We start from the raw sequence: 22,408 nt of genomic DNA, 5'->3' as shown, positions 1-22,408 counted from the left end.
ATTGGAAGAAGGATATGGATCTGACCCCTTTTATCTGCATTAAGCAACTAATATGAATAAGAAGGTGCTTGTCACTACCAACAAAGCAAGCAAGCAGTTGCAAACATCAAGACCTTAACTGGGTAAAATGAACCTCAGTGACTCAGCTTAGACCAGCTGTAAACGCAAGTTCTGGTTAAACAAAACAACTGCTTGCTTTGAAATTGCCTCCCTGTGTGAGTAGGGTAATTGCCCCAGATAAAGAGACATCTTCCAAGGCAGAAACTGTAGAAGAGATGACAATCGAGCAGAAGAAAAGAAACCACATGCACGAAAACAACACAACCACCACAGAACCACGGATTCAAATGTTGCCTGGTCTCCTTGCCAAAAAAGTAAGTCACTTCCTATGCCAAACACCTTTCCTCTGTTCTCTCATGGTTTTTCTGAATGCCATTCACATCCAGAAATCATACCACTTCAGAAGTTCTGGAAAGTTTCATGAGTTCTCTTTTTTGTTGTGTATTCTGAGGTAGAGGTCTATTTTGTCTTATTTCTGAATCAAAAGAAAACAGAAACCTTAACCAGAAAAAATTGCACCAGTTAAATGCGTTTACACATCAGACAATATTTTTAAAAGCAGAAACATCCTGTCTGGGATGCTTCTTATAAGATTATTGACCTGTCCTGGCCTAAAGACAACTTTCTCCCCTTCCAAGCACACTCTTCCTGTTTTCTCAGCCTCAACTGAACCTGGGCCACCAAACAAAGACACGCTCAAAGGAAACTTCACAGAATACCAACTTCAGTAATTAATCCCCGTACAACACACCCCTGCCTCTAGTCTGGAATAAATTACTACAAAACCATGTGCAACAACTCTCCACTCCTTTTATCTTGGCTAATGATCTCATAGTTCTTCCCTACAGAGGAATCAAGGCTCAAATTCTCTGAAATATTCCCCCCTTCACACAGGTCCTCTCAGATCAGAATCACCTCACCTCCACGGAGACTACAGCAATTCGCCTCGTGAGGGCCCAGTTCAAAAGAAAAAGCATAATAAAATAAACCTTAGTTGATAAATAAAAAGATGTCCATTGTTTTCACATTACAGCACCAAAAATGAAGCTCAACAATGAGAATATATTCAAAACAAACTCCGTTTATGACAGCCCTGGCATTAATATACCATGTCTGTGGTGCCTAGATGGTGTGATATACAGCAGAATTCTTAACGCTTATCATAAATAGAAACATTTTCTCTTCTCCGCAGGTAACAGTTTTATTCAGGTCACTTGTTCTTTAAAGATATTTTTATTTTTTAAAAAAAGCAATTTTGTAATTACTTCAAAATATGACAAAAGGCAGTAAGGCATGAGATTTTTCCACTTATCAAAAGAGGCAGTGAAAGCACTGACTAGAGCCACAAGCCGAGTCACACAGGCTCCATCACCTACAGAAAGGGAACTGACCAAACAGGGAGAATGTGGGAACCTAGTGCTTTGAGCTCCTGATCAAGTGCTCGCCTACCTGCCATGAGATAGAGAAGACACTGAATGCTGGACTACTAATCTCACATGAAGTAAAACCCGTTGTACTATAACATTTGTTGACTACTTACTATGTACTAGACACGAAGCTAAGTGTTTCCCATGATGATCTGACTTAATCCTCAGAGAGACACTACTGAAATAGCTACAGTTGATTTATAGAGCAGGGAAAACAGAGGTATAACAGTTGAGAAACTTGCCCAAACGGCGAATGAGTGAGGAAGCTGAACTCCTAGCCAGGTCTCCAGCTCCAAGGTCTGGACTCACCATGATTCCCTCAACAAGGAAGTCCGTGGTTTCCAGTGCAGCAATGTATCCTTGTGACTACACACTTCGTCCTGCCACCTTCCCACATCCTCCTGTCTACCACTCCCATGACCCACCTGAACCCTCACTAAGAACACATTACTTGGCTAGAGAAATGTAAACTAGTATTAATGTTCCTCCCACGTGAAATATACATACGGAAATGAGAAACCAGAGAATACCCCTAATTTGGAAGGGGGTAGGGAAGAGGGGTAAAGGAAAAAAAACAAAAACAAAAACAGCAAAGCCACTCAGACTTCTTGTACAAAGCCAGGCTTAGAGGTAACTGAATTATATATACCAGTTTTCTCAAAATGGATGCTTGTCAATCAAATTTGAAAACAACTACGTATTCCAGCCCCATTTATTAGTTTTTCAGGTATCCACAAGGCACACTGGTATTTTAAGAGCTCAGATGTCCCACAGACATCTAAAGAAACTAATTTTGTTTACCATTTTCTTATTTTGTTTTGGAACTTTATCAGTTCCCAAACTTACTTGATGGTCCTTTTCCTCCTAGAACATATATTTAAACATGGAGGGCACACTTGTGTTCTCTAGAACTCATTCTGGGAAACTATGATACTAAAACATTTGAAAAAATGGGGTGTGATCTCATATGAGAAGAGAAAGGAAGTGATACCTTATAGGCCCTATGATCATTTTTCAGAAGATTTTTCCAAAAACCCATGCTACTCTGGAAGTTTCCTTATTATATTTTATCCTAAGTGGCAAAAAGAAAACAAAAACAGATGGGTGCCTGGGTGGCTCAGTGGGTTAAGCCGCTGCCTTCGGCTCAGGTCATGCTCAGGGTCCTGGGATCGAGTCCCGCATTGGGTTCTCTGCTCAGCGGGGAGCCTGCTTCCCTCTCTCTCTCTCTGCCTGCCTCAGAACACCCAATTGAGGGGTATCATGAGTGAATATATTTTTTCTACCTTAAGAATAACAAAAATTTTAAGATTACTCTGACAATACAACTCAAATTAACTTGAATTAACATCTAATTTCCTTGTCCAAATTGGCCCAAGAGTCTCAGATGTATGTATATTCCTTCCCTAATCCAAAAAAAGGTGACGGGTAGAGCCTGTTTATTCTTACTCTTTTATTCAAGTCTTTTCAATCTTTTTTCTCATTTACCATTCTCTATTCTTCCATCCATATGTGCTTTTCCCATTACGGGCCCACTTTCATCCTATTGCCTCTGTCCTCTTCCTTTCTCCCCGCTCCGTGTTCAAATTATTATCTTGTGCCCGTGGACTCTCATGATGTCCAGAGAGCACACTCGGCTGCTAATAAATGACATCAGGGGGACAGACGGAGCACATGCTACGGCCCCATTCTGACCCACAGCTGATACCGCCAGTCCACCAAAGCACTCCTTCCCACCAAACCCACAGCACTCTCAACAGTGACTTCCAATCTCCTGAAAGTAAAACCTATTTACAGACAGGTTCTATATGTTCTCATTTGCATTCCTGAGATTCTACTGGCTGAAATGTGAATACACTAGCAAACACAACTTACAAGTTAAAAAAGAAACACAGATGGTTTGTTAAGTTACAAGTTAAAAAAGAAACACAGAAGGCTGGAGTGGTGTCTTGTTGCGCATCTAGGGGTGTCTGGTTTTTAAGTCAGAACCTGCATCTGAAGCGCTTGAGACACAACACAGACCCTTGCCAATATATCAGTCCCACACCCGGGAACCTTTGTACAGTCAACACATGTAAGGATGAATAAAAGCAATGAGGAGAAACTTTAAAACACCCTTGAAATATTTTACATGCTAGAAGGCCTTCCTCCATACCAGCTACCTGAATGTTTTCAGTTTTCAGTTAATTATTTTATTGTGATTTCTTTGTGAGCTGGATTTCATTTAAATATGAGTAACCATCCGAATTAAGGACAACCAATTGCGTAAGATGCTGTAAGAACGAGTCCTCTTAAAATAATTAATATCTTTCTCTGTTCCTCTAAAAACGTGGAGTGCAACAACATGAAGGAAAATAGAAGACTCCTTCAGTGATGGTATATAACTAAGCTAATTAAGATAAGGAAAAAAATTGTTTACTTAGTAGCCGCCAAATTCTATAAGGAAAATAACTGTTGGTGTAATTATGCAGTTTTGTATCTCATTAGTACCACACTGGAAGATTATGTATTGTGCAACAATGATATTTGTTGAACCAATAAAATCTAAAGCTACTGTCATAAAGTTGTGTTTATATATCCCTTTAGAACAGTACTTTTTTTTCCCTTTTAAAACCACAATATGCCTACAAGAGTCCCCAAAACAGCCTCTATGTTCAAATTACAAATTATTTACTTAATCGGTTTCCTTAACCTGTGAAATTGGAGAAACACAGTAGTTCTTGATTCAGCAAAAAGCATCACACCCTGCTTCTGCCCCCCGACCCCCAAGATGCCATGAAAGAACTCTAGAAACCAAGGGAAGAGAAAACTTAATAACTGAAAGAAAAATAGAAAAGGGGGCTCCTGGGTGGCTCAGTCGGTTAAGTGTCTACCTTCCGGTCACAATCCCAGGGTCCTGGGATCAAGCCCCGCATGGGGCTCCCTGCTCAGGGGGAAGGTTGCTTTTCCCTCTTCTCCCTGCTCCTTCTCTCTCTCCCTCTCTCTGTCTCACTATCTCTGTCTCTCTCAAATATATAAATAAAACCTTTAAAAAAAAGAAAGAAAAAGAAAAATAGAAAGAAGGGAAATAGAACAATTCACTTCAACTTTTTCCATCTCAACATTAAATCCGTATGTATCATGTAAACAAAAATCATTACCATATACAGTGAAACCTCTGCTCTTCAGCCTGGGTACTCAGACCTTCTCCTCCCACCCCACATTCCCTCTCCCCAGCCCCCTGCCCCATACACAGTGAGGTTTAAATAAATTAAAAAATAATACTGAAGCCCATGTGATACTCAACTCATGTAACACTGAACAGCAAAAGTGCTACCACTTACAAAACCAACTCCAGATGACATTTTCGTGGGAGTTCCTAAAAACTGCCTGCACTCCTCACGATCCTGCTCAGTCTATTAACTGTGCCCTTTTGGAGCTGAACATGACAGAGAGCAGCTCCTGCATCCTGTCGCTACGGGGATGAACGTTAAACTGAGCTGCTCAGTCACAGGGCCCATGTCTAGTTATTCAACCCCATGTTGGCCTCCAAATCTAATGTGTTCTTCCCTGATTTTGAACTTCTGTTGTTATCTTACAATATTATTGTATTTACTTCCTATCAGACACTTCAAATCCTTTGTGGAACAAAACACAGTATCGATAATGTTTTATTCACATTTGCATTCTTAGTATTTAGTGTCTGGCACCCAAATTCTTAATTCATGTTGACCAACTTTAAGCCTACTGCCCCAGGGCGGTCGTAGCTCAATGAAAGACTTATGTCCAATGTCCACAGCAAGTCTTAGCCACATTATTTACGGCCATGGATCAGAAGCCACAGGCCCTGAGTTGGCGCTTCTGACAATGTTTCTGTCCTTGAACAAAGGAATGCCAAAACTGACTTTCAAACGGTCTATTCCTTGAATCTTTTCAAGGAGAACAAAATAATCATTTCATTTTTACATAATACAAAGAACTTAAGGGGACGAAAGGTTTTCAGGATTCAACTCTAATAACCATTATTTTTACTTACTTTTCACTTTCACTTTCTACTTGGGGGGGGTAGGTAATAAAGAAACCTATTAACGTTCTTCCAGAAGAGTTTGGTATTTATAAAAACATATCACAGGGAAAAAAACGAAAAACAAAAAAACAAAAGTTATCACGGGGATCACAGCAGACCTGTACCACCCTAAGTCTACATATGGCAAGGCATAGTATCTCGGTACTAGAATTCCTGTTTAGACAGGATCAGGAGTCCCAGGGCCTAGAGTTTAATTATGACTCATTCAGACAAGCCAAGACATACGACTAAATAAAAAGTAAACTGCTGACTTTGAGATTCGATGATAGAAACAATAAACTCTACCAGGAAACACTGTTTCCCTCTTCAGCATCAAAAGACACAAGACTGGTCCCTTAAAAAATGGCCCTGTTCATCCCCACACAAGAAAAGGTGGGGGTAAAAACTTAGGGTCCAATCTAAGTCTACCTAAACAAGGCAAATCTGTCAAATTCTCCAATATTGAGGATCATAAATAAAGAACAATACGTCTGAAAACCAGTCATGAAGTACTGATTCAGTTATCTCTCTTGGCCACAGACCATGGAGATCATGTTCAAGAACAAATCTAACAGGGGCACCTGGGTGGCTCAGTGGGTTAAGCCACTGTCTTCGGCTCAGGTCATGATCTCAGGGTCCTGGGATCGAGCCCTGCATCGGGCTCTCTGCTCAGCCGGGAGCCCACTTCCCCCTCTCTCTCTGTCTGTTTGTGATCTCTGTCAAATAAATAAAATCTTTAAAAAAAAAAAAAATCTAACAGATGAACACTACAAATTTAACAGACAATATCCGTGTATATGTTCAACTAGCTAATTCTGCACACTTCAACCTTCTTCGTAGCCTCCAAAGGCACAAAACACAGTCTTCTATTCTAGAAGTTGTTTAGAGGCACTCTGTCAGTATATAACTGAGTATCTGCTTACTGACGGGAAAAGTCTCTGTTCACCAGCCAACAGACTTTCGAGAATGAGAGCTGCTTATGGCATCTCCCCTCCATGGCCTCCTAATTCCACATCAGTTTGTAGTTATTCTTGTACTACAAGAGTATCGGTTTCAGAATGTAAGCCTCATAAGCCCCCAGGAAAGCCATTCGGGTGGAACTGTTCCAGAAAGTCTCACTTTAGCTCCATAAAGAACCTAGGAGGCCCCATCCATGACAAGGGTGAACAGTAATTACTCTATCAGTATTCGCCTCTGACCTATAAAGACCAAGGCCTAGAGCTGTCTGTAATCCATAATCCAGTTTAATATTCTGCTAGAATGGTACAAAAATGTGGCTTTCGCTAAAGGCACTGGGATGAAGCTGAAATTGGGATTCTCTGTTACTAATCCTGTGTAGCATTTGTTCTAATTCTCAAAAAAGTAGGAAAAAATCTCACTCTGTGAAATTGCAAATGAAAAGGGCAGTGGTGAGACCCACTACACTTCCGACAGGCCATATAACAGACTGTCTCAATCACTCATCAGATACCTAACAAACAGTAAACTAAACATTATTTAAAATGAGCAAGTAATCCACTACATTATTCTGGCATCTCTTTCTTAAAGTTTGCTAAAGTTCTTAAAGTTTGCTACAGCTATCCCTTCTAAAACTAATAGACTGAGTAAAAATGTATAAAACTACCTAATGGATTCTATATTTTGGAGCTATAATGTCACCGGTTTAACATTTTTTCTGTGAGGAAACTGGAGATTGAATGTGTTAAGTGATTTGGTCAAGGTCACATGGCCTGTGGCAGAGTCAGGACAACAACGAGGGTCTCCTGATTCCCAGTCTCGTGTCCTTCATGACCACAAGGACTCAACAACAGAAAGCCCTACTATTCATCGGTGGTAAGTGCAGTGGGCACTTTTCCTCTCCTTCTGTCTTTTAAAAGAAACAATTCCTCACTGTTCTACACAATAGCCTATGTGGAAAAAGAGCATATACAAGCTAAATCACTATTCAAAAGTCATTATAATAAGCATGATGCAACACCGAGACACAATGCCTGTGTCAAATAAGCAGCAAAATATGACCCAATAAAGGCTTTATTTAAGCCAAATCATGTATATACGTCTCCACTCCATCACTCAACTATGGCACTGCTTGAGGGCAGAAATCATTCCCTTTGCATCTCTCTATCCTACAGAGTACCGGTCTTCAAAAAGTTCTGCTCTAACACCACAAAAACCAAACTGGGGAGTGTCGGGGGGAGAGTGGGACTTGCTTGAATATGTTTAAGTTAATATATAAAATTTTTCATTAAAACTTTCAATCACTACAGAGGCCGTACTCTCCCTTATAGATTAATATATGCCAATTTGAAATTGACATTTAAATAATAAAACAATTAGATCACTAATTTAAATGCACCCAGTGAAATCTAAACACCTGAGCAATTCGATACCCACTAGCCTCCATTTTAAAACTATAAGAATAGCATCTTCCTTTCTTCTATAAAATGTTCAGGGCACCCAGATGGTTTAGTTGGTTAATAATTTTATAATAATTTTAAAAATTAAGATAAAATGTTATATTACTTTTTTTTTTTTAAAGATTTTATTTATTTATTTGACAGACAGAGATCACAAGTAGGCAGAGAGGCAGGCAGAGAGAGAGGAAGGGAAGCAGGCTCCCTGCTGAGCAGAGAGCCCGATGCGGGGCTCGATCTCAGGACCCTGAGATCATGACCTGAGCCGAAGGCAGAGGCCTTAACCCTCTGAGCCACCCAGGCGCCCCATATTACTTCTTTTTTTTCCTTGAATTATATTTCTCTTTTTCCTCCCACTACTTTATTTTAGCATAATTTCTTTCATCATACTTAGGAATAATCCTGTAACAAAAATATGCATATTTTTTTACTTACTTGAAGTATTTCCTTAGATTGAATTCCTGTTAGTAGTATTAGTGATAAACAATTGATGAAAACAATGTAAATATATAACAAATTTTGATAAGTAAACACAAAAAAAACATAAAAAGTAACTTCCTTTTTTAGAGTTGCGGGTCTTAATAAGATGTAGGAAAGAGGGCATACACCTTAATAAAAGGAAGCTTCACACTTGATGCCCAGTGTTTTCACTATCCCTTTGCTGGAACCCTGGAGAACTGTATACCTCAAAGACACAATGGTAAGACTCTGGGTGGAAGAAAAGTATGGCTTTTTCTTCTGTCAAGTGTAAGAAGGATCAGACTAAAGGGAGGGTAGAAAAGAAGGGACACCATGCAGGAGTTGTCTTCAGACAAATCAGTTTCAGGAAAAGAGCATAAATGAATGTTGAGAACCAGGAAACTGATTCTCTTAAAACTACCCAACCTCAGTACCTCTAGACATGTACTGCAGTTTGAAGACTGGTGCGCTAAAGGACACAGCCAGGTTTATTTACCAGAACCCAGTAAATGTTTGTTGCATTAAAATAGCTTAAGAAAAAAATAGTCGCTAAGACCATCTATGTTGTACTGATTTGATTTCTTTCTTTCTTTCCTTTTTTATTTCATTTTTTAAAGAGATTTTATTTATTTATTTGAGAGAGAGAGACAAAGCATGAGAGGGAAGAAGGTCAGAGGGAGAAGCAGACTCCCCATGAAGCTGGGAGCCCGATGTGGGACTCGACCCCGGGACTCCGGCATCATGACCTGAGCCGAAGGAAGTAGCTCAACCAACTGAGCCACCCTGGAGTCCGTCTTTCTTTCTTTTTTTAAATCAAATGAGTAAGTCTTCTTTGATGAATGAATGTAACATGAGATGATAAATGTAAAACCCTGAAAACAGTAAAATAATAAGACTCAGCGGATGGTAGCTACCATTAGGCAAATCTTACTACTTTTTCCCAACTGTCATATATTTATTTAAGCAAGGTTAAAGACTTATTCAGATATGGCAGTATTCAGATATGGCGGTATGATTTCTTTTTTAAAATATACATATAGCTCAGTCTGCCAAAGAGTAATGGTTCAGGACAGCTACCATCTTGGTACCGTTTCTATATATATATGATGACTTTTATACCACAAACATACAGATTAATTTGAGAAAAACCAAAAGGCTTTTTATGCAAACAAGAAAAAACAAAGGATGGCACTGGTGAAAATCTTGTTTTTAACACTCAGAGGAAAAACCAGAGTGATTTACTTTTTAAAAGTTAATAAAAATGCACTTAATTCTACAGGTAAAAAGCCTATTCAGACTTGCCTAATATGTTTATGAGACAAGACTTCTATTTCCCAGTATCTACTAAAAAAGATCTGCGAGGTTTACATCCAAGACAGAACGGCAGGAACTTCTGCCTATCAAATTTAACAGGTCAGAACCTTTAAAATACTTCTTGATTTCTCTGTGTGCTAACAAACGTAAATGGAATCGAACAGACATTAATTCCAACCTTTTCTGATCTGCTTCTACCTCTACTCTGCCCACTAGGGCGGGTTATTGGCCAATGAGCAGTTACCAGGCTTAAATCTGGCAAAGTTACTCCCTTTTCCCAAAAATCTTTTGCCTCACTTAGAGCTCAAAATGTAGGAAACCTTATACACCTGTCCTACCACCCAGGCAAACAGGTACGGCTCCAAACCACAACAAAATTTGTACTGGCAACCGGAGAATGCAGGTTTTTGAAATGTAACTCACATGCTATAGAATTCACCCTTTTAAAATGTGCAATTCAATGGTTTTTAGTATAATCAGAAGACGACGCAATCACCATCATTATCTAATTCCAGAACATTTTCATCACCCCAAAAAGAAATTCTAAATCCATTAGCAGTCCCTCTCCTCCCTCCCTCCTCTGTCAATCCCCTTCCTGTAGCTCCTAGCAACCACTCCTCTACTTTCTGTCTCTATGGAGCTGCCTATTCTAGACATTTCATGTAAACGGAATCATACTCTATGTGGCCCTTTGTGCCTGGCTTCTTTCCCTAAGCCTAGTGTTTTCAAGGGTCAACCACACTGCTGCATCCTCAGTGTTCCCCCCTTTACAGGGCTGAAATAGATTCCACTATATGTGGAAAGATCACATTTTGTTTATCCGTTCATCATTTGACGGGCATTCAGGTTGTTTCCACTTTTTGGTTATTATGAATAATGCTGCCATGAACATCTGTGTACATGTTTTTGTGTTAACACATGCTTTTGATTTCTTGGGTATATACCTAGGAGTAGAAAAGCTGGGTCATATGGTAACTCTATGTTTAACTTTTTGAGGAACTGCCAAAACTGTTTTTCCAAAGTGGCTCTACCATTTTATATGCCCACCAGCAATGTATGAGGGTTCCAGTTTGGAAAATAAGCTTTATTTCCCAAAATCTCTTCCTTTGCAAACCTTCTGCCTCCCTTTAAAAATGAGCATGAGAAAAATAAACGTTTTTATTTCACCATCCAATGTGTATTTCAACAACTAGCTTATTTTATAAAAACAGTCTCTAGGAAGAACACAAGCATTGAAAGAGAACATAAATGGTATGGCTATAAAATATTGAACTAGCTTAACCAACACACTAGAACATTCACGTCTCCTAATAAATGAGTACCATGACCCCATTTAATTATGTAAGGAGGTTATGTACCCATTCTACCTTTGGAAATTTCTGTTTTGAAATTACTTTCAAGGCCAGTTCATAAAAGCAGATAAAATCAGTCTTCCAGTATCATATGCTATACCCTTTTCCTTTCAAAGACCAGATACCATACTATCCAGTTTGATCACCCACCTAATTTGTTTTACAAACATGAGCCCAAATGATTCCTGACCACTTCCACAACTCCAATCCAGCCTTTAAAAAAAAGAAGAAGAAAAGAAAGAAGGAACAGGTTTGTTTTCTCCTACCATTGAGAATATTATTCAAAATGGAGTTTTAAAATGGCTCTTATACTACAATCATACAAGTAAACATCACTGGGGTAAGCTCGGAGGAAAAGAACACAGGACACTATGTACTATTCTGCAATTTCCTGTGAGTCCATAATTATTTAAAAATAAAAAGGTTTTCAAATACAGATCTTAAAAGAGAGGCAGAATTTCAAAAGGAAAGTGGGAAAAGCATGGAAACTACTCTGAATAGGTTAAAAAAAGAAAAATGCAATTCACATCACAGGAACCACAGCTAGCCTAGATAAATCAGAAAGTTCCTTCCCAGGTTCAGTGGAAGAGAAGGCAGAACACAGGTCAGACTGTAGAGCATCCTGAATGTCAAGCTACAGTTTGGAACTCCCCTTGTCCACAATGACAGACCCTTGGAACATTTTTTATAACACATAAGAAAAATAAAGCCGAGCTTTTGAGAGATTAATATGGCAGCAGTAGAGAGGACAGACTGGAGGGAAGAGCCTGGAGGCAGAAAGATCAGTGACCATTACAACAGCCCAGGCAAAGCTGGTTGGCCATGGAACCAGACCAAATGGAGCTTAATGACTTCATGCTCTGGACTCGTCTACAAAGATCCCATATCCGGCATTCCTTCTGAGCTCTAGATCATGTTTACAATAAAGAAATTATTCACTACAAATTTATATCACTACAAGGGAAAAGTTTTAACATTTCCATCTTCATCGGCCTTGTAAGAATAAAGTTAAAAAGGGGGCAGCTGGGTGGCTCAGTGGGTTAAAGCCTCTGCCTTCAGCTCAGGTCATGATCTCACGGTCCTGGGATAGAGGGTCCTGGGATCGAGCCTCACATCAGGCTCTCTGCTCAGTGGGGATCCTGCTTCCCCTCCTCTCTTTCTGCCTGCTTCTCTGCCTACTTGTGATCTCTGTCTGTCAAACAAATAAATAAAATCTTTAAAAATAATAATAATAATAATAAACTTAAAAAGGCAGAAAAAGGGGAGCCTGGGTGGCTCAGTGGGTTAAAGCCTCTGCCTTCTGCTCGGGTCATGATCCCAGGGTCCTGGGATCGAGCCCCGCAACTAGCTCTCTGCACAGCAGGGAGCCTGCTTCCTCCTCTCTCTCTGCCTGCCTCTCTGCCTACTTGTGATCTCTGTCTGTCTGTCAAGTAAATTTTTAAAAAAGAAAAACTAAAAATTAATAAATAAAATAAAAGGCAGAAACAACTCTACTTATATCCAAAACACCAAACAAAAAGGTCTGATAGCAAGTACACTTTCTAGCTTTGGACCGTGTCCTGTTAAATGAACGACATTAGAGGCTCTCTTCCACTTTGGGAGAAACTTCCTCCCAAAGACTGCACACTGTCAGCCACACTCTGACTGCCTTGAGTAGGAGGCTTCATTTGTAATAGTAAACTTCTGGTTGAAGAGCCCACTGAGGTCCTCAACAAACAGTTTTGCGTCTCTAATGTCATATTTCCAGAAAGCAATCATTTCCAGGAGACGTGAGATGCTGACTGTTGAAACGCAGGAGGATCCAGGATTTTATTGTGGCTGAGTAAACAGCACAACGGATTGAATGTTTACTCAGGGCCCACTGTGTACTAGAGACTGATGACACAGATGACTGCAACAGTCCTGCCTTCAAAGAAGCCACAGTCTACTGCAAAACATACACCAAAAAGTCAATGTAATACAAAGCAGTTAATGCTATTATGAAGGTATGTACGAGATGCTCTGATGACGACGACGATGATGATGACGACAACAGCCAATACTGATGAAGTACTTTGTCTATGCATGACCTATTCAGAGCATTTTTGCTATATTGATTTACTATCCTTACAAGACTAATATTATCTACTTTTTATAGATTAGAAAACTGAAGCACAGATTGACTGAACAATCTTAGCCCAGTCCTGCAGCCACATGATTAACCAAGTCAGTCAGGTTCCTAACTCCGGGACTGAAGTGCCCACCCTACTGCCCCTAAATGAAGGACCAATTAACCTCGCCTAGAAGCACAGTTCACACCAAAGAGAACAACAGAGAGTAGATGGCATCTCTGAGACCCACCACTGGAAAAGCAACCAAGCATTCACCAGACAGACAAGCTGTCTGGGGTGGGGGGTTGCTCTGTGCAGCAAATGGGTGAGGAGACAGCATTCTGAGCAACAAGAATGAACGAGGAGCGATACCAGGAGGGAACCAGCATCAGATTTAAGGGTGCTTGGTTTAGTCAGAAAACAGTCAGAAGCATAATCTTCTCATGGAGGACTCCTAGGTTCCAGGGCCAAGAGAGGAGGCTGTCAAAAACTGAGGTGGTACAGGCCTTGCACGCTTCATACTTCAGGTCAGAGACGCTCATCTGAGGCGTTTACTGCTGAGTGGTGTGAGCAGGTCTGCCTTCAATAAAGATAAATCTGGATGAAAGGGGGAAGGTGGCCCAGAGGCCAGGAGACCAATTAGGAGGTTACACAGTAACTCTGTCAAGAAATGATAAGGAGTGGATGAAAGTGAGCAGATGCTTCTGAAGTAGAAGCGACAGTACATGCTGACTAATTGCCTGTGGAGGGTCAGGAAGAGAAGCAGACGGGAAAAGCTGAGACCCCTGTTCTGAGTGGAATAGGACAAAAGGAAGATCAAATTTTAAAAGGAGTAACAGTAACACTCATAACAATAATAATGATGATGGCCCTAATATTTTTTTAAAGTAAACTCTACCCTGCGATGTGGGGCTCGAACTCATGACCCCAAGATCAAGAGTCATGGGCTCTATCAGCTGAGCCAGCTAGGGTCCCTCTCATTTCCTAAGGTGGTACTACATACAACCGCTATGCTGAATCCTTTGACAAGAACAATCTCATTCCGTGTTAAGAAGGTAAGTTCTATTACTGTCGCCCTTTCAAAAATGGAGAAACTAAGACTGGAAGAAAGTAAGTCATTTGTTTGAGGCCATACTCTCTAAACACTGAAGCCAGAGAAGAAGACTCCGGTAGAGTTCCAAGCATCTGCGGAAGTGTCCAAGTGTGGGTCTCTAGCAGGCCACTGAGTAGCTTCATGGGGAAGGGAAAGGGGGCATGCTAGAGATACAGAGTTACAATACCAACACAGCTACACTACTATTACCATTCCTATTGCTATTTTCTATGAAGCACTTTCTGTAAACGAAATACACTTTGAATGTTTTACATGCATGGTTTCATCTAATCGATACAATCCTGAGGGGGGAGCTGTTATTCTCATTCCTACAGAAAAAGAAACTGACATGAAGTAAACCATTCAGACTACTCAGACAGAAAAGGATGAATTTCTCCCAAATGCGGGGCTTCCTGATCTAGAGGAGGGAAGAGAAGAGGAAGTGGTAGCAGAAGACAGGGCTGGAGGGAGGGAGGGCAATCCTGGAGAATCCCATCCCTGACAAAGCTGGCAGAGAAATAGAGTAGCAAAGGAGTTTATGAAGGAGTAGTACACCAGGGATGAAAAAGCAAAAACGGAAGGCGCTCCTCATTTGAAAACTAAAGGAGATGTGTAAAAGAATAGGGTAGTTAGTGTGAAATGATACACAGAACTCAGACGTGACCAGAGTTTACGTCGGGTAATAGGATTAGCAACAAGACACTTAAAACCCCTTCCCAGAGCAGTTCAGTGGACATACCAGGACAGTGGGCACGAAGGAGAAAAAGGTGAGGTAGAGCTGGCTGGTAAAAGAGAGGCACTGATAATAGCAATAACAATACCTTTCCTATTTCTTAAGCTATTACTAAGTACCAGTGTTATGCTAAATACTTTTATAAGAACAATCTCATTTAATATTAAATAAGTAAACTTTCCTCTAGGGTTTGTGGGTCACACACTGTCCCATATTTTCCTTTTTCTTTTTTTAAACAACCCTTTAAAAATGTAAAAAGCATGTTAGCTGGGTTATACAAAAAACAGGCCATGGGATGGATATGAGCAGCTGGCAGTGGTTTCCTGACCCCTTCCTAGAGGGTGGTGCTTAAAAGCACAGACTCTGCAGTCAGACCGACTGCTCCTCACTGCCTGGGTGACCTTGGGCAAGTCACTTAACTTCTCTGCGTCTCAGTTTCGTTACCTGTAAAATGGGGATAACAACAGGAGCTACCTCTCTGGGTTGTCATAAGGAGAAATAAATACAGATTAAGCACTTAGTTACTAAAGAAAAGGCTTACCAGTATGAAGGAGGCGATAGAGGGTGGGCAGGCAAGAGTAAGTCAACAGAGAAGGAGAGATTTTAAAAGGAAAAGGACTAATTAATTTTTTTTCAAGTCCCAAAGAAGAAGTGGAGGAACAGGACCAGGATAGTACACGTGAATGCAAGAGAACAGCCTGTATCCTAACTGCTGGGGAAAAGTATATATACCGGTTTGGAGAGCAGCCGGCCAACTTTCATCAAAATTTCAAACACATGGATCTTTTGATCCCCTCTCCTCTAAACTTGGCTGTGCATATATCATATATGCATATATATACCCAAGCGAGGATAAAGCTATGAATGCAAGGCTGTTTCCACTACAGAAGTGCAGTAAAAATGGAGAAAATGAAAGAACTTACCAGTCCATCAGTAGAGGAAAGGTAAAATATAGGAATGTGCATCTATACAATGGGTCTCATGTAGTAATTCAGAAGAAAGAGATAAATACGCTGACAGGAAAAGGTCTCTACGATTTAATTTCTTATTTCAACTTTTTATTCTGAGATCACTGGAGAGTCACATGCCACTTTAAAAAGTTAACACAGAGAGAGCCCGTGTATCCTTTACCTAGCTGCCCTTGATGGCAACAGCTTGCAAAACTATAGCTCAATACTGAAAGTTAATTTTTAATATAAAAGCAAACTCAAACTAGTGTGCCTATTACATCCACTCCCTCTTGTGTATATAAGCCACCATACAGTCTCTGCATGTTCAGAAGATACACACTTCGCTGGCTCCCAGCCAACACCTCTGGAAAGTGAGAAAGGTAAGGGAGGGAGAAGATGAAGGACATTCACCATGGACCTTTACACCACTTCTTCTTGGCCACCAAGTGCAAATACGACTTCTAGGATAAAGCAAGTAAAGAGACAAAGGGATTAACTTTTGAAAAAAAGCCAAACACCTATCTCTTCCCTCCAGGGGGTTGGGTAGGTGAAGTAGAAGGGACAACAACTGAGGAAGCTCAGTGAAGTTTCCAGTCACTTAGTTATAAGCAGAACAGGTCAGTGGATTCATTCTGTCGCAGCCTGCTTGCTGCCGGGTTCTGTTCTAGGCACTGGAGGGTCAAAAATTAACCACATAGGTACAGTCTCAGAACTCCAGGAACTGAGAGCCTACCAAGAAAGGTGGACATTAACCAAAGTTACACAATCATACTTAGCATTATATTACAGCACAGCAGTCTACAACACGGGCTCCAAGGCCTGACCACTGCGTGCAAATCCCAGCTCCGCTGCCAACAGGTTATGTGACTTGGTACAAGTGACTTAACACTCTGCACTTCAGTTTCCTTGTCTATAAAATAGAGACAATTATAGGTCCTATTTACTTCCCCATCTATCTAACCCAGAGGGTTGCTGTAAAGACTTAAAAGAAAAAAAAAATGCTATATATGTGTGTGTATGTATACATAGAGAGAGAGCGAGAAAGAACGCTCAGAACAGTACCTGGCACACAATAAACATCATATGTTTGCTATTATTGTAGTTGTTAGTCTCATTACTATTAATTATTTTAGGGCAAGTCTAATCTGTGTTCAGACAAATGGAAGGTCAGGAAAAGCTCCTTTGAGGAAATGACATATAAATTAAGTTCCAAAGATGCATATGAATTAAAAAGCGAAAGAGAAAAAGTGTCTGGCAAAGGGCAGGACGGACACAAAGACCCCAACGCTACTCATTAGTGTGGCATGTTAAGAATTTGACAAAAGGCCAATGAAGCTGGGCTCAGAGTGGACAGAAAACAAGAAAGGGCATGTGAAACTTGGGAATTTTATCTTTATCTAAGTAACAGAAGTTATGATACAAGAAATAACAGATTTCTTAGTTTTCCTTTTTTTTTTTTTTTAGGGTCACTTTACTAGACTATGGAGACTTCTGTGATCGAGGGACGTAAACGTGAGCTCACCAAAAATGGGAAAAGATCAGGAAAGAACAGTCATTTTGGTGAAGGGGAAAAGAAGTCAGCGACAGGCAAGTAAGAGGGCTACTAACAAGAATAAAAAGCACAAATGAGGGCAGAACTCATGCGCTACCAACTGAACAAATAAACACGATTCCATTGTTTCTTCGGGCCCTAAAGCAGGAACATGGAAAATGGGTATTATTGTTAATCCGCAGCCAGAGATGGGCATAGCATGGGGGACAGAAGAACAAAGGTGCAGGAGAACTGAGGATACTTCTGACTCACTGAAAGTAACCAACTATGTCCACGTGGACAAAAGTGATGCCAGGAAGAATGTCACACATTTGGAGACAGGCAAGATTTCAAGGGGCTGGAGGCCTCCGTGAAATCGGAAAGTAAGTTCAGCAAACGGCGGAACTGAAAAGACAGGAAATTGTGTTCAAGAGCAAAATTTCCAAATTTATGATTTCAGAGGTGGCAGTGTCACCAGCCCCAGGAATAGACTGCCGCAGACAAGTGCAAAGACAGACGGGGAAAGTGATCAAGCCAGAATGAGATTAGGATGTTGGACAAGCAATTGACGTAAACACTAAAGAGACAAGAGATCAGGGAAGAGGTAAGAGAAAACTATTTCCAAGGATCTGGAATTAAATGTTCAGTTACATTCTAAAATACAGCACCATAAGGAATGTGTTGTTAAGTATCCATAGTAAAACAGGCATGCCTTGCTAATAACAAAGCTTCATTTATTTATTTAGTCAAATAATTTTCAAAGATTCCCTGAATACCATTCCTGAAAAAAGCTCTCAGAAGGACAAAAAAAAAAAAAAAGGAAACTTTCTTAACTTGATAATTATCTGTCACACTTCGAGGGCAAGCATCACCATAATGCTAAGAACTAAAGATATGGACAGCCAAAATCTGGAAGAAAATCTTTGCAAAACATATATCTGATTTTAAAAAAACAACAACTCGGGATGCCTGAGTGGCTCAGTGGGTTGAGCCTCTGCCTTTGGCTCAGGTCGAGATCTCAGCGTCCTGGGACTGAGCCCCGCATCAGGCTCTCTACTCAATGGGGAGCTTGCTTCCTCCTCTCTCTCTCTCTGCCTGCCTCTCTGCCTACTTGTCATCTCTGTCTGTCAAATAAATAAATAAAATCTTTTTTAAAAATAAATAAAAAATAAAATAACAACAACAAAAACCCCACCCATATATCTGATTTAAGGACAGGTATCCAAAATATTCTAAGAACTCTTAAATCGCAACACTAAAAAAACAACCAACCACAGAGACAATCAAAAAAATGGGGAAAGATCTAAACCTCCCCAAAAAAGATACACACAGATAGGAAATAAACATGCAACAAGATGCTCCACATCCATATCACTGGGGAATCGCAAATTAAAACCGCAATGAGATCCCACTACACCCTATTAGAATGGCAAAAATCCAAAAAGCTGACAACACCAAAAGCTAGTAAAGATGAGGAGTGACAGGGGCCCTCATTCACTGCTGGTAAGAAAGCAAGACCAAACTGCCACCCTGGAAGACAAGTTTGGCGGTCTCTTACCAAACTAAACATACTCTTAGCATACGATCCAACAATCACACTCCTTTGTATTTACCCAGAGAGCTGAGACCTGCACGTGGATTGCACAGCAGCTTTATCTGTAACTGCCAAAGCCTGGAAGCGACCCAGATATTCTTTGGTAGGTCAGTGGATAAACTAGGGTACATCCAGACAATAGAATATTACCCAGTGATAGAAAGAACGGAGCTATCAAGCCACAAAGAGACGGGAAGGAATCTTAAAGGCATATTGCTAAGTGAACGCAGCCAGTCTGAAGAGGCTGCCTAATGTACCATTCCAACTATATCACGTTCTAAAAAAGGCAAAATTATGGAACCAGCAAAAAGATAAGTGTTTGCCAGGGGCTGGAGGTGGAGGGGTGGGGAGGGTAGAAGATGACTAGGTGGACCACAGGAAATGATGAAGGCAGTTAAACTACTGTGTGCGATACTCTAATGGTAGATACATGACATCATGCATTTGTCCAAACCCTCAGAACTATACGAAGCAAATGTGGACCTTAATGTAAACTACAACTTGAATTAATGATAACATACCAATACTGGCTCATCAACTGTAACAAATGTACCCCTTAATACAAGATGTTAATACTAGTGGAAAGGTGGGGGCAAGGGGATATCTGGAATTCTCCGTACTTTCTACTCAATTTTTATAAATCTGCTCAAAAAATAAAGTCTATTCGGGGTACCTGGGTGACTCAGTGGGGTAAGCCTCTGCCTTCGGCTCAGGTCATGATCCCGGGGGCCTGGGATCGAGCCCCGGATAGGGCTCTCTGCTCAGGGGGAAGCCTGCTTCCCTTCCTCTCTCTCTGCCTGCCTCTCTGCCTACTTGTGCTCTCTGTCAAATAAATAAACAAAATCTTTTTTTTTTAAATGTCTATTAATTTAGAACAAAAACTAAAGGTATTATCAATTGACTCATATAAGAGAAAACAATGTCCAATATCAGTAACAAAATCCATTCAAGAGATTTAGGGTGCCAACTCTGCCTGGGCTGGGTCTGGCTCTTCTACCTATTGGCAATGTTGCTGTAAGCAAGTCATAAACTTCTCCAAGTCTCAGCTTCTCTACTGGAAATAACCATCATGGAATTAAGATGAACTGAGTGCATATACATAAAGCACTGAGACCAGTGACTAGAATTAAGTGTTTAACAAGTATTAACCCCCTGTTACTCAAAGGTCTATAAAACTATCAGTCAAAATCACATGGGCCTTGTCAGAAATGCAGACTCTCAGCCCACCCCAGACTGACTGAGTCTGCATTTTTCCTGATAGGCCATCTTTTTTTTCCTAAGTTTTTACTTAAAGTGTAATAGTTTCAGGTGTACAATACAGTGATCCAACAACAACATGCAAGACCCAGCATCCATCACAAGCACACTCCTTAATTCCCTTCACCTAGTTCACCCATCATCCCCAACCAGCAGTTTGTTCTCTATAGTTAAGAGTCTGTTTCTTGATTTCCTTCTCTCTTTTTTCCCTTTGCTCATTTGTTTTGTTTCTTAAATTCCACATGAGTGAAACCATATGGTTTGTCTTTCTCTGACTTATTTCTCTTAGCCTTTTACCCTCTAACTCCATCTATGTCACTGAGAACGGCACGATTTCATTCTTTTTTACGGCTGAGTAATATTCTGGGGTGTGTGTGTGTGTGTGTGTGTGTGTGTGTGAGTGAAATATACACACCACATCTTCTTTATCTATTCATCAGTCAACGGACACTTGGGCTGTTTCCATAATTTGGCTATTGCAGATAATGTTGAGTAAACACAGGGGTGCATGTGTCCCTCTGAATTAGTATTCCTATATTCTTTAGGTAAACACCAAGTACCGCAACTGCTTGAATCTGCATTTTAATAAGATCCCTCAGGTAATTTCTGCACACATACATAAAGTTGAGAATCATGGTATTAGGTGGTATTATTACCACCATAACTACTCTTCAATATTGTCACTAAAAAAGGAGCATAAGCTTTGGAGGAGTCCAAATTATCATTTGCTCATGATTATGATTAGAATACTTTAAAAAGAGAGGGAGAATCAACTGTAATAGTTAAAGAGATTCCAAAACATTCTATAAAGTGACCATAATTAAAACACATAGTACAGGTACACAGATAAGCACCCTTTGTCAAGAGTCTATTTTAAGGGACTCCCAGCTGGTTTGGCAGGTAAGGCATGCAACTCTTGATCTTGGGGTTGTGAGTTCAAGCCCTACATCAGGCGCAGAAATTACTTAAAAATAACATCTTTTTAAATAAATAAGATTCTGTGTTAACAAGATCATTTCAAATAAGCACACAAGTGATAAACTATTAGGACAAATGCTACCCAAAAGAAATTTTTTTTTGAAAATCCAGATCCTTATCTCACATAATACTGAAAATATATTCTAAGTGGATTTAAAACCTAAATCTTAAAAATAAATTTACAAAGCACTAGAAGAAAATACAGAATATTTTTATTGTTCGGATGGGTACCTACATTCCTGAGGATACCATAAAACCCAGGAGTCCCAGTGGAATGATAGAGAGGATTAGCATGACCCCAGCACAAGGATGACACAAAAATTTGTGAAATGTTCCATATTTTTTATACAGACATGTAAAAATAAATAAATAAATAAATAAATAAATAAAATCTTTAAATAACAAAAGACACCATAAGTTAAAAGTTAAGACAAATTATATGAGAGAAAATACTTACACTACACATAATGAAGCATTAATAACCATATAAGAATTTTTAAAGTCCTAGACATGATTAAGAAAATGAATACTAAGATTTCAAAAAACTAACAAAAAAGGGGGTAGGGGAAATTAAAGTGGAATTTTATATATGTAAAGAGACTGAATTACAAAAGCTGCACCAGCACAAAATAAAATAAACCACCCAAATCTACCTACAAATATTTGCATGTGCTCTGAAAGAGACACAAAAGAACGTGTACCAAACTACTAACATAGTTACAGCTACAGAGTAAAATCAGGAATGGAGGAAGCATTTTGCTTTTCTCTTCATAAATTTCTATAAGTAGACTCTTTACGATGAACATTTTTTAAACTTATCTTTGTTTAATTATAAAAGAAAAAAGTACTGAGTGATAGTTTTAACTTAAAAGGCTAATACTTTCACGAGCTTCCTGGTTTTCTCAACAAGTACTTAACCCCAAAAGCTTATAACATCTGGAAAATATATTATTGTTATCAAAACTTTCCTAAGAATCTTTTAAGTAAAAATATGCCAACTTTTCTCCTCCCCAAATAGACCACAATGTTCAATTTCTAGTGGCCCTCCGTTCAAAGCTAGTTCCAACCTAATTTCCAAAAGCAGTGTCTAAACCAGACAAGAAATTTAGCAACA

General features: G+C 39.8%; 1 protein-coding gene and 1 pseudogene across 7 annotated transcripts in view; one reads left to right on the top strand and one right to left on the bottom strand.

Moving 5' to 3' along the window:
• The window catches only part of SIK3 (SIK family kinase 3), a 251,927-nt gene that overhangs the window by 197,815 nt on the left and 31,704 nt on the right, over positions 1–22,408 (bottom strand). The window lies entirely within an intron of this gene.
• Positions 21,538–21,638, top strand: LOC132009450 (U6 spliceosomal RNA; annotated as a pseudogene).

This window comes from Mustela nigripes, chromosome 1 (assembly GCF_022355385.1).
Source record: "Mustela nigripes isolate SB6536 chromosome 1, MUSNIG.SB6536, whole genome shotgun sequence".
NCBI lineage: Eukaryota > Metazoa > Chordata > Mammalia > Carnivora > Mustelidae > Mustela > Mustela nigripes.
Note: the sequence above shows the minus strand (reverse complement) of the source record. Positions and strands in the feature narration are given on the sequence as shown.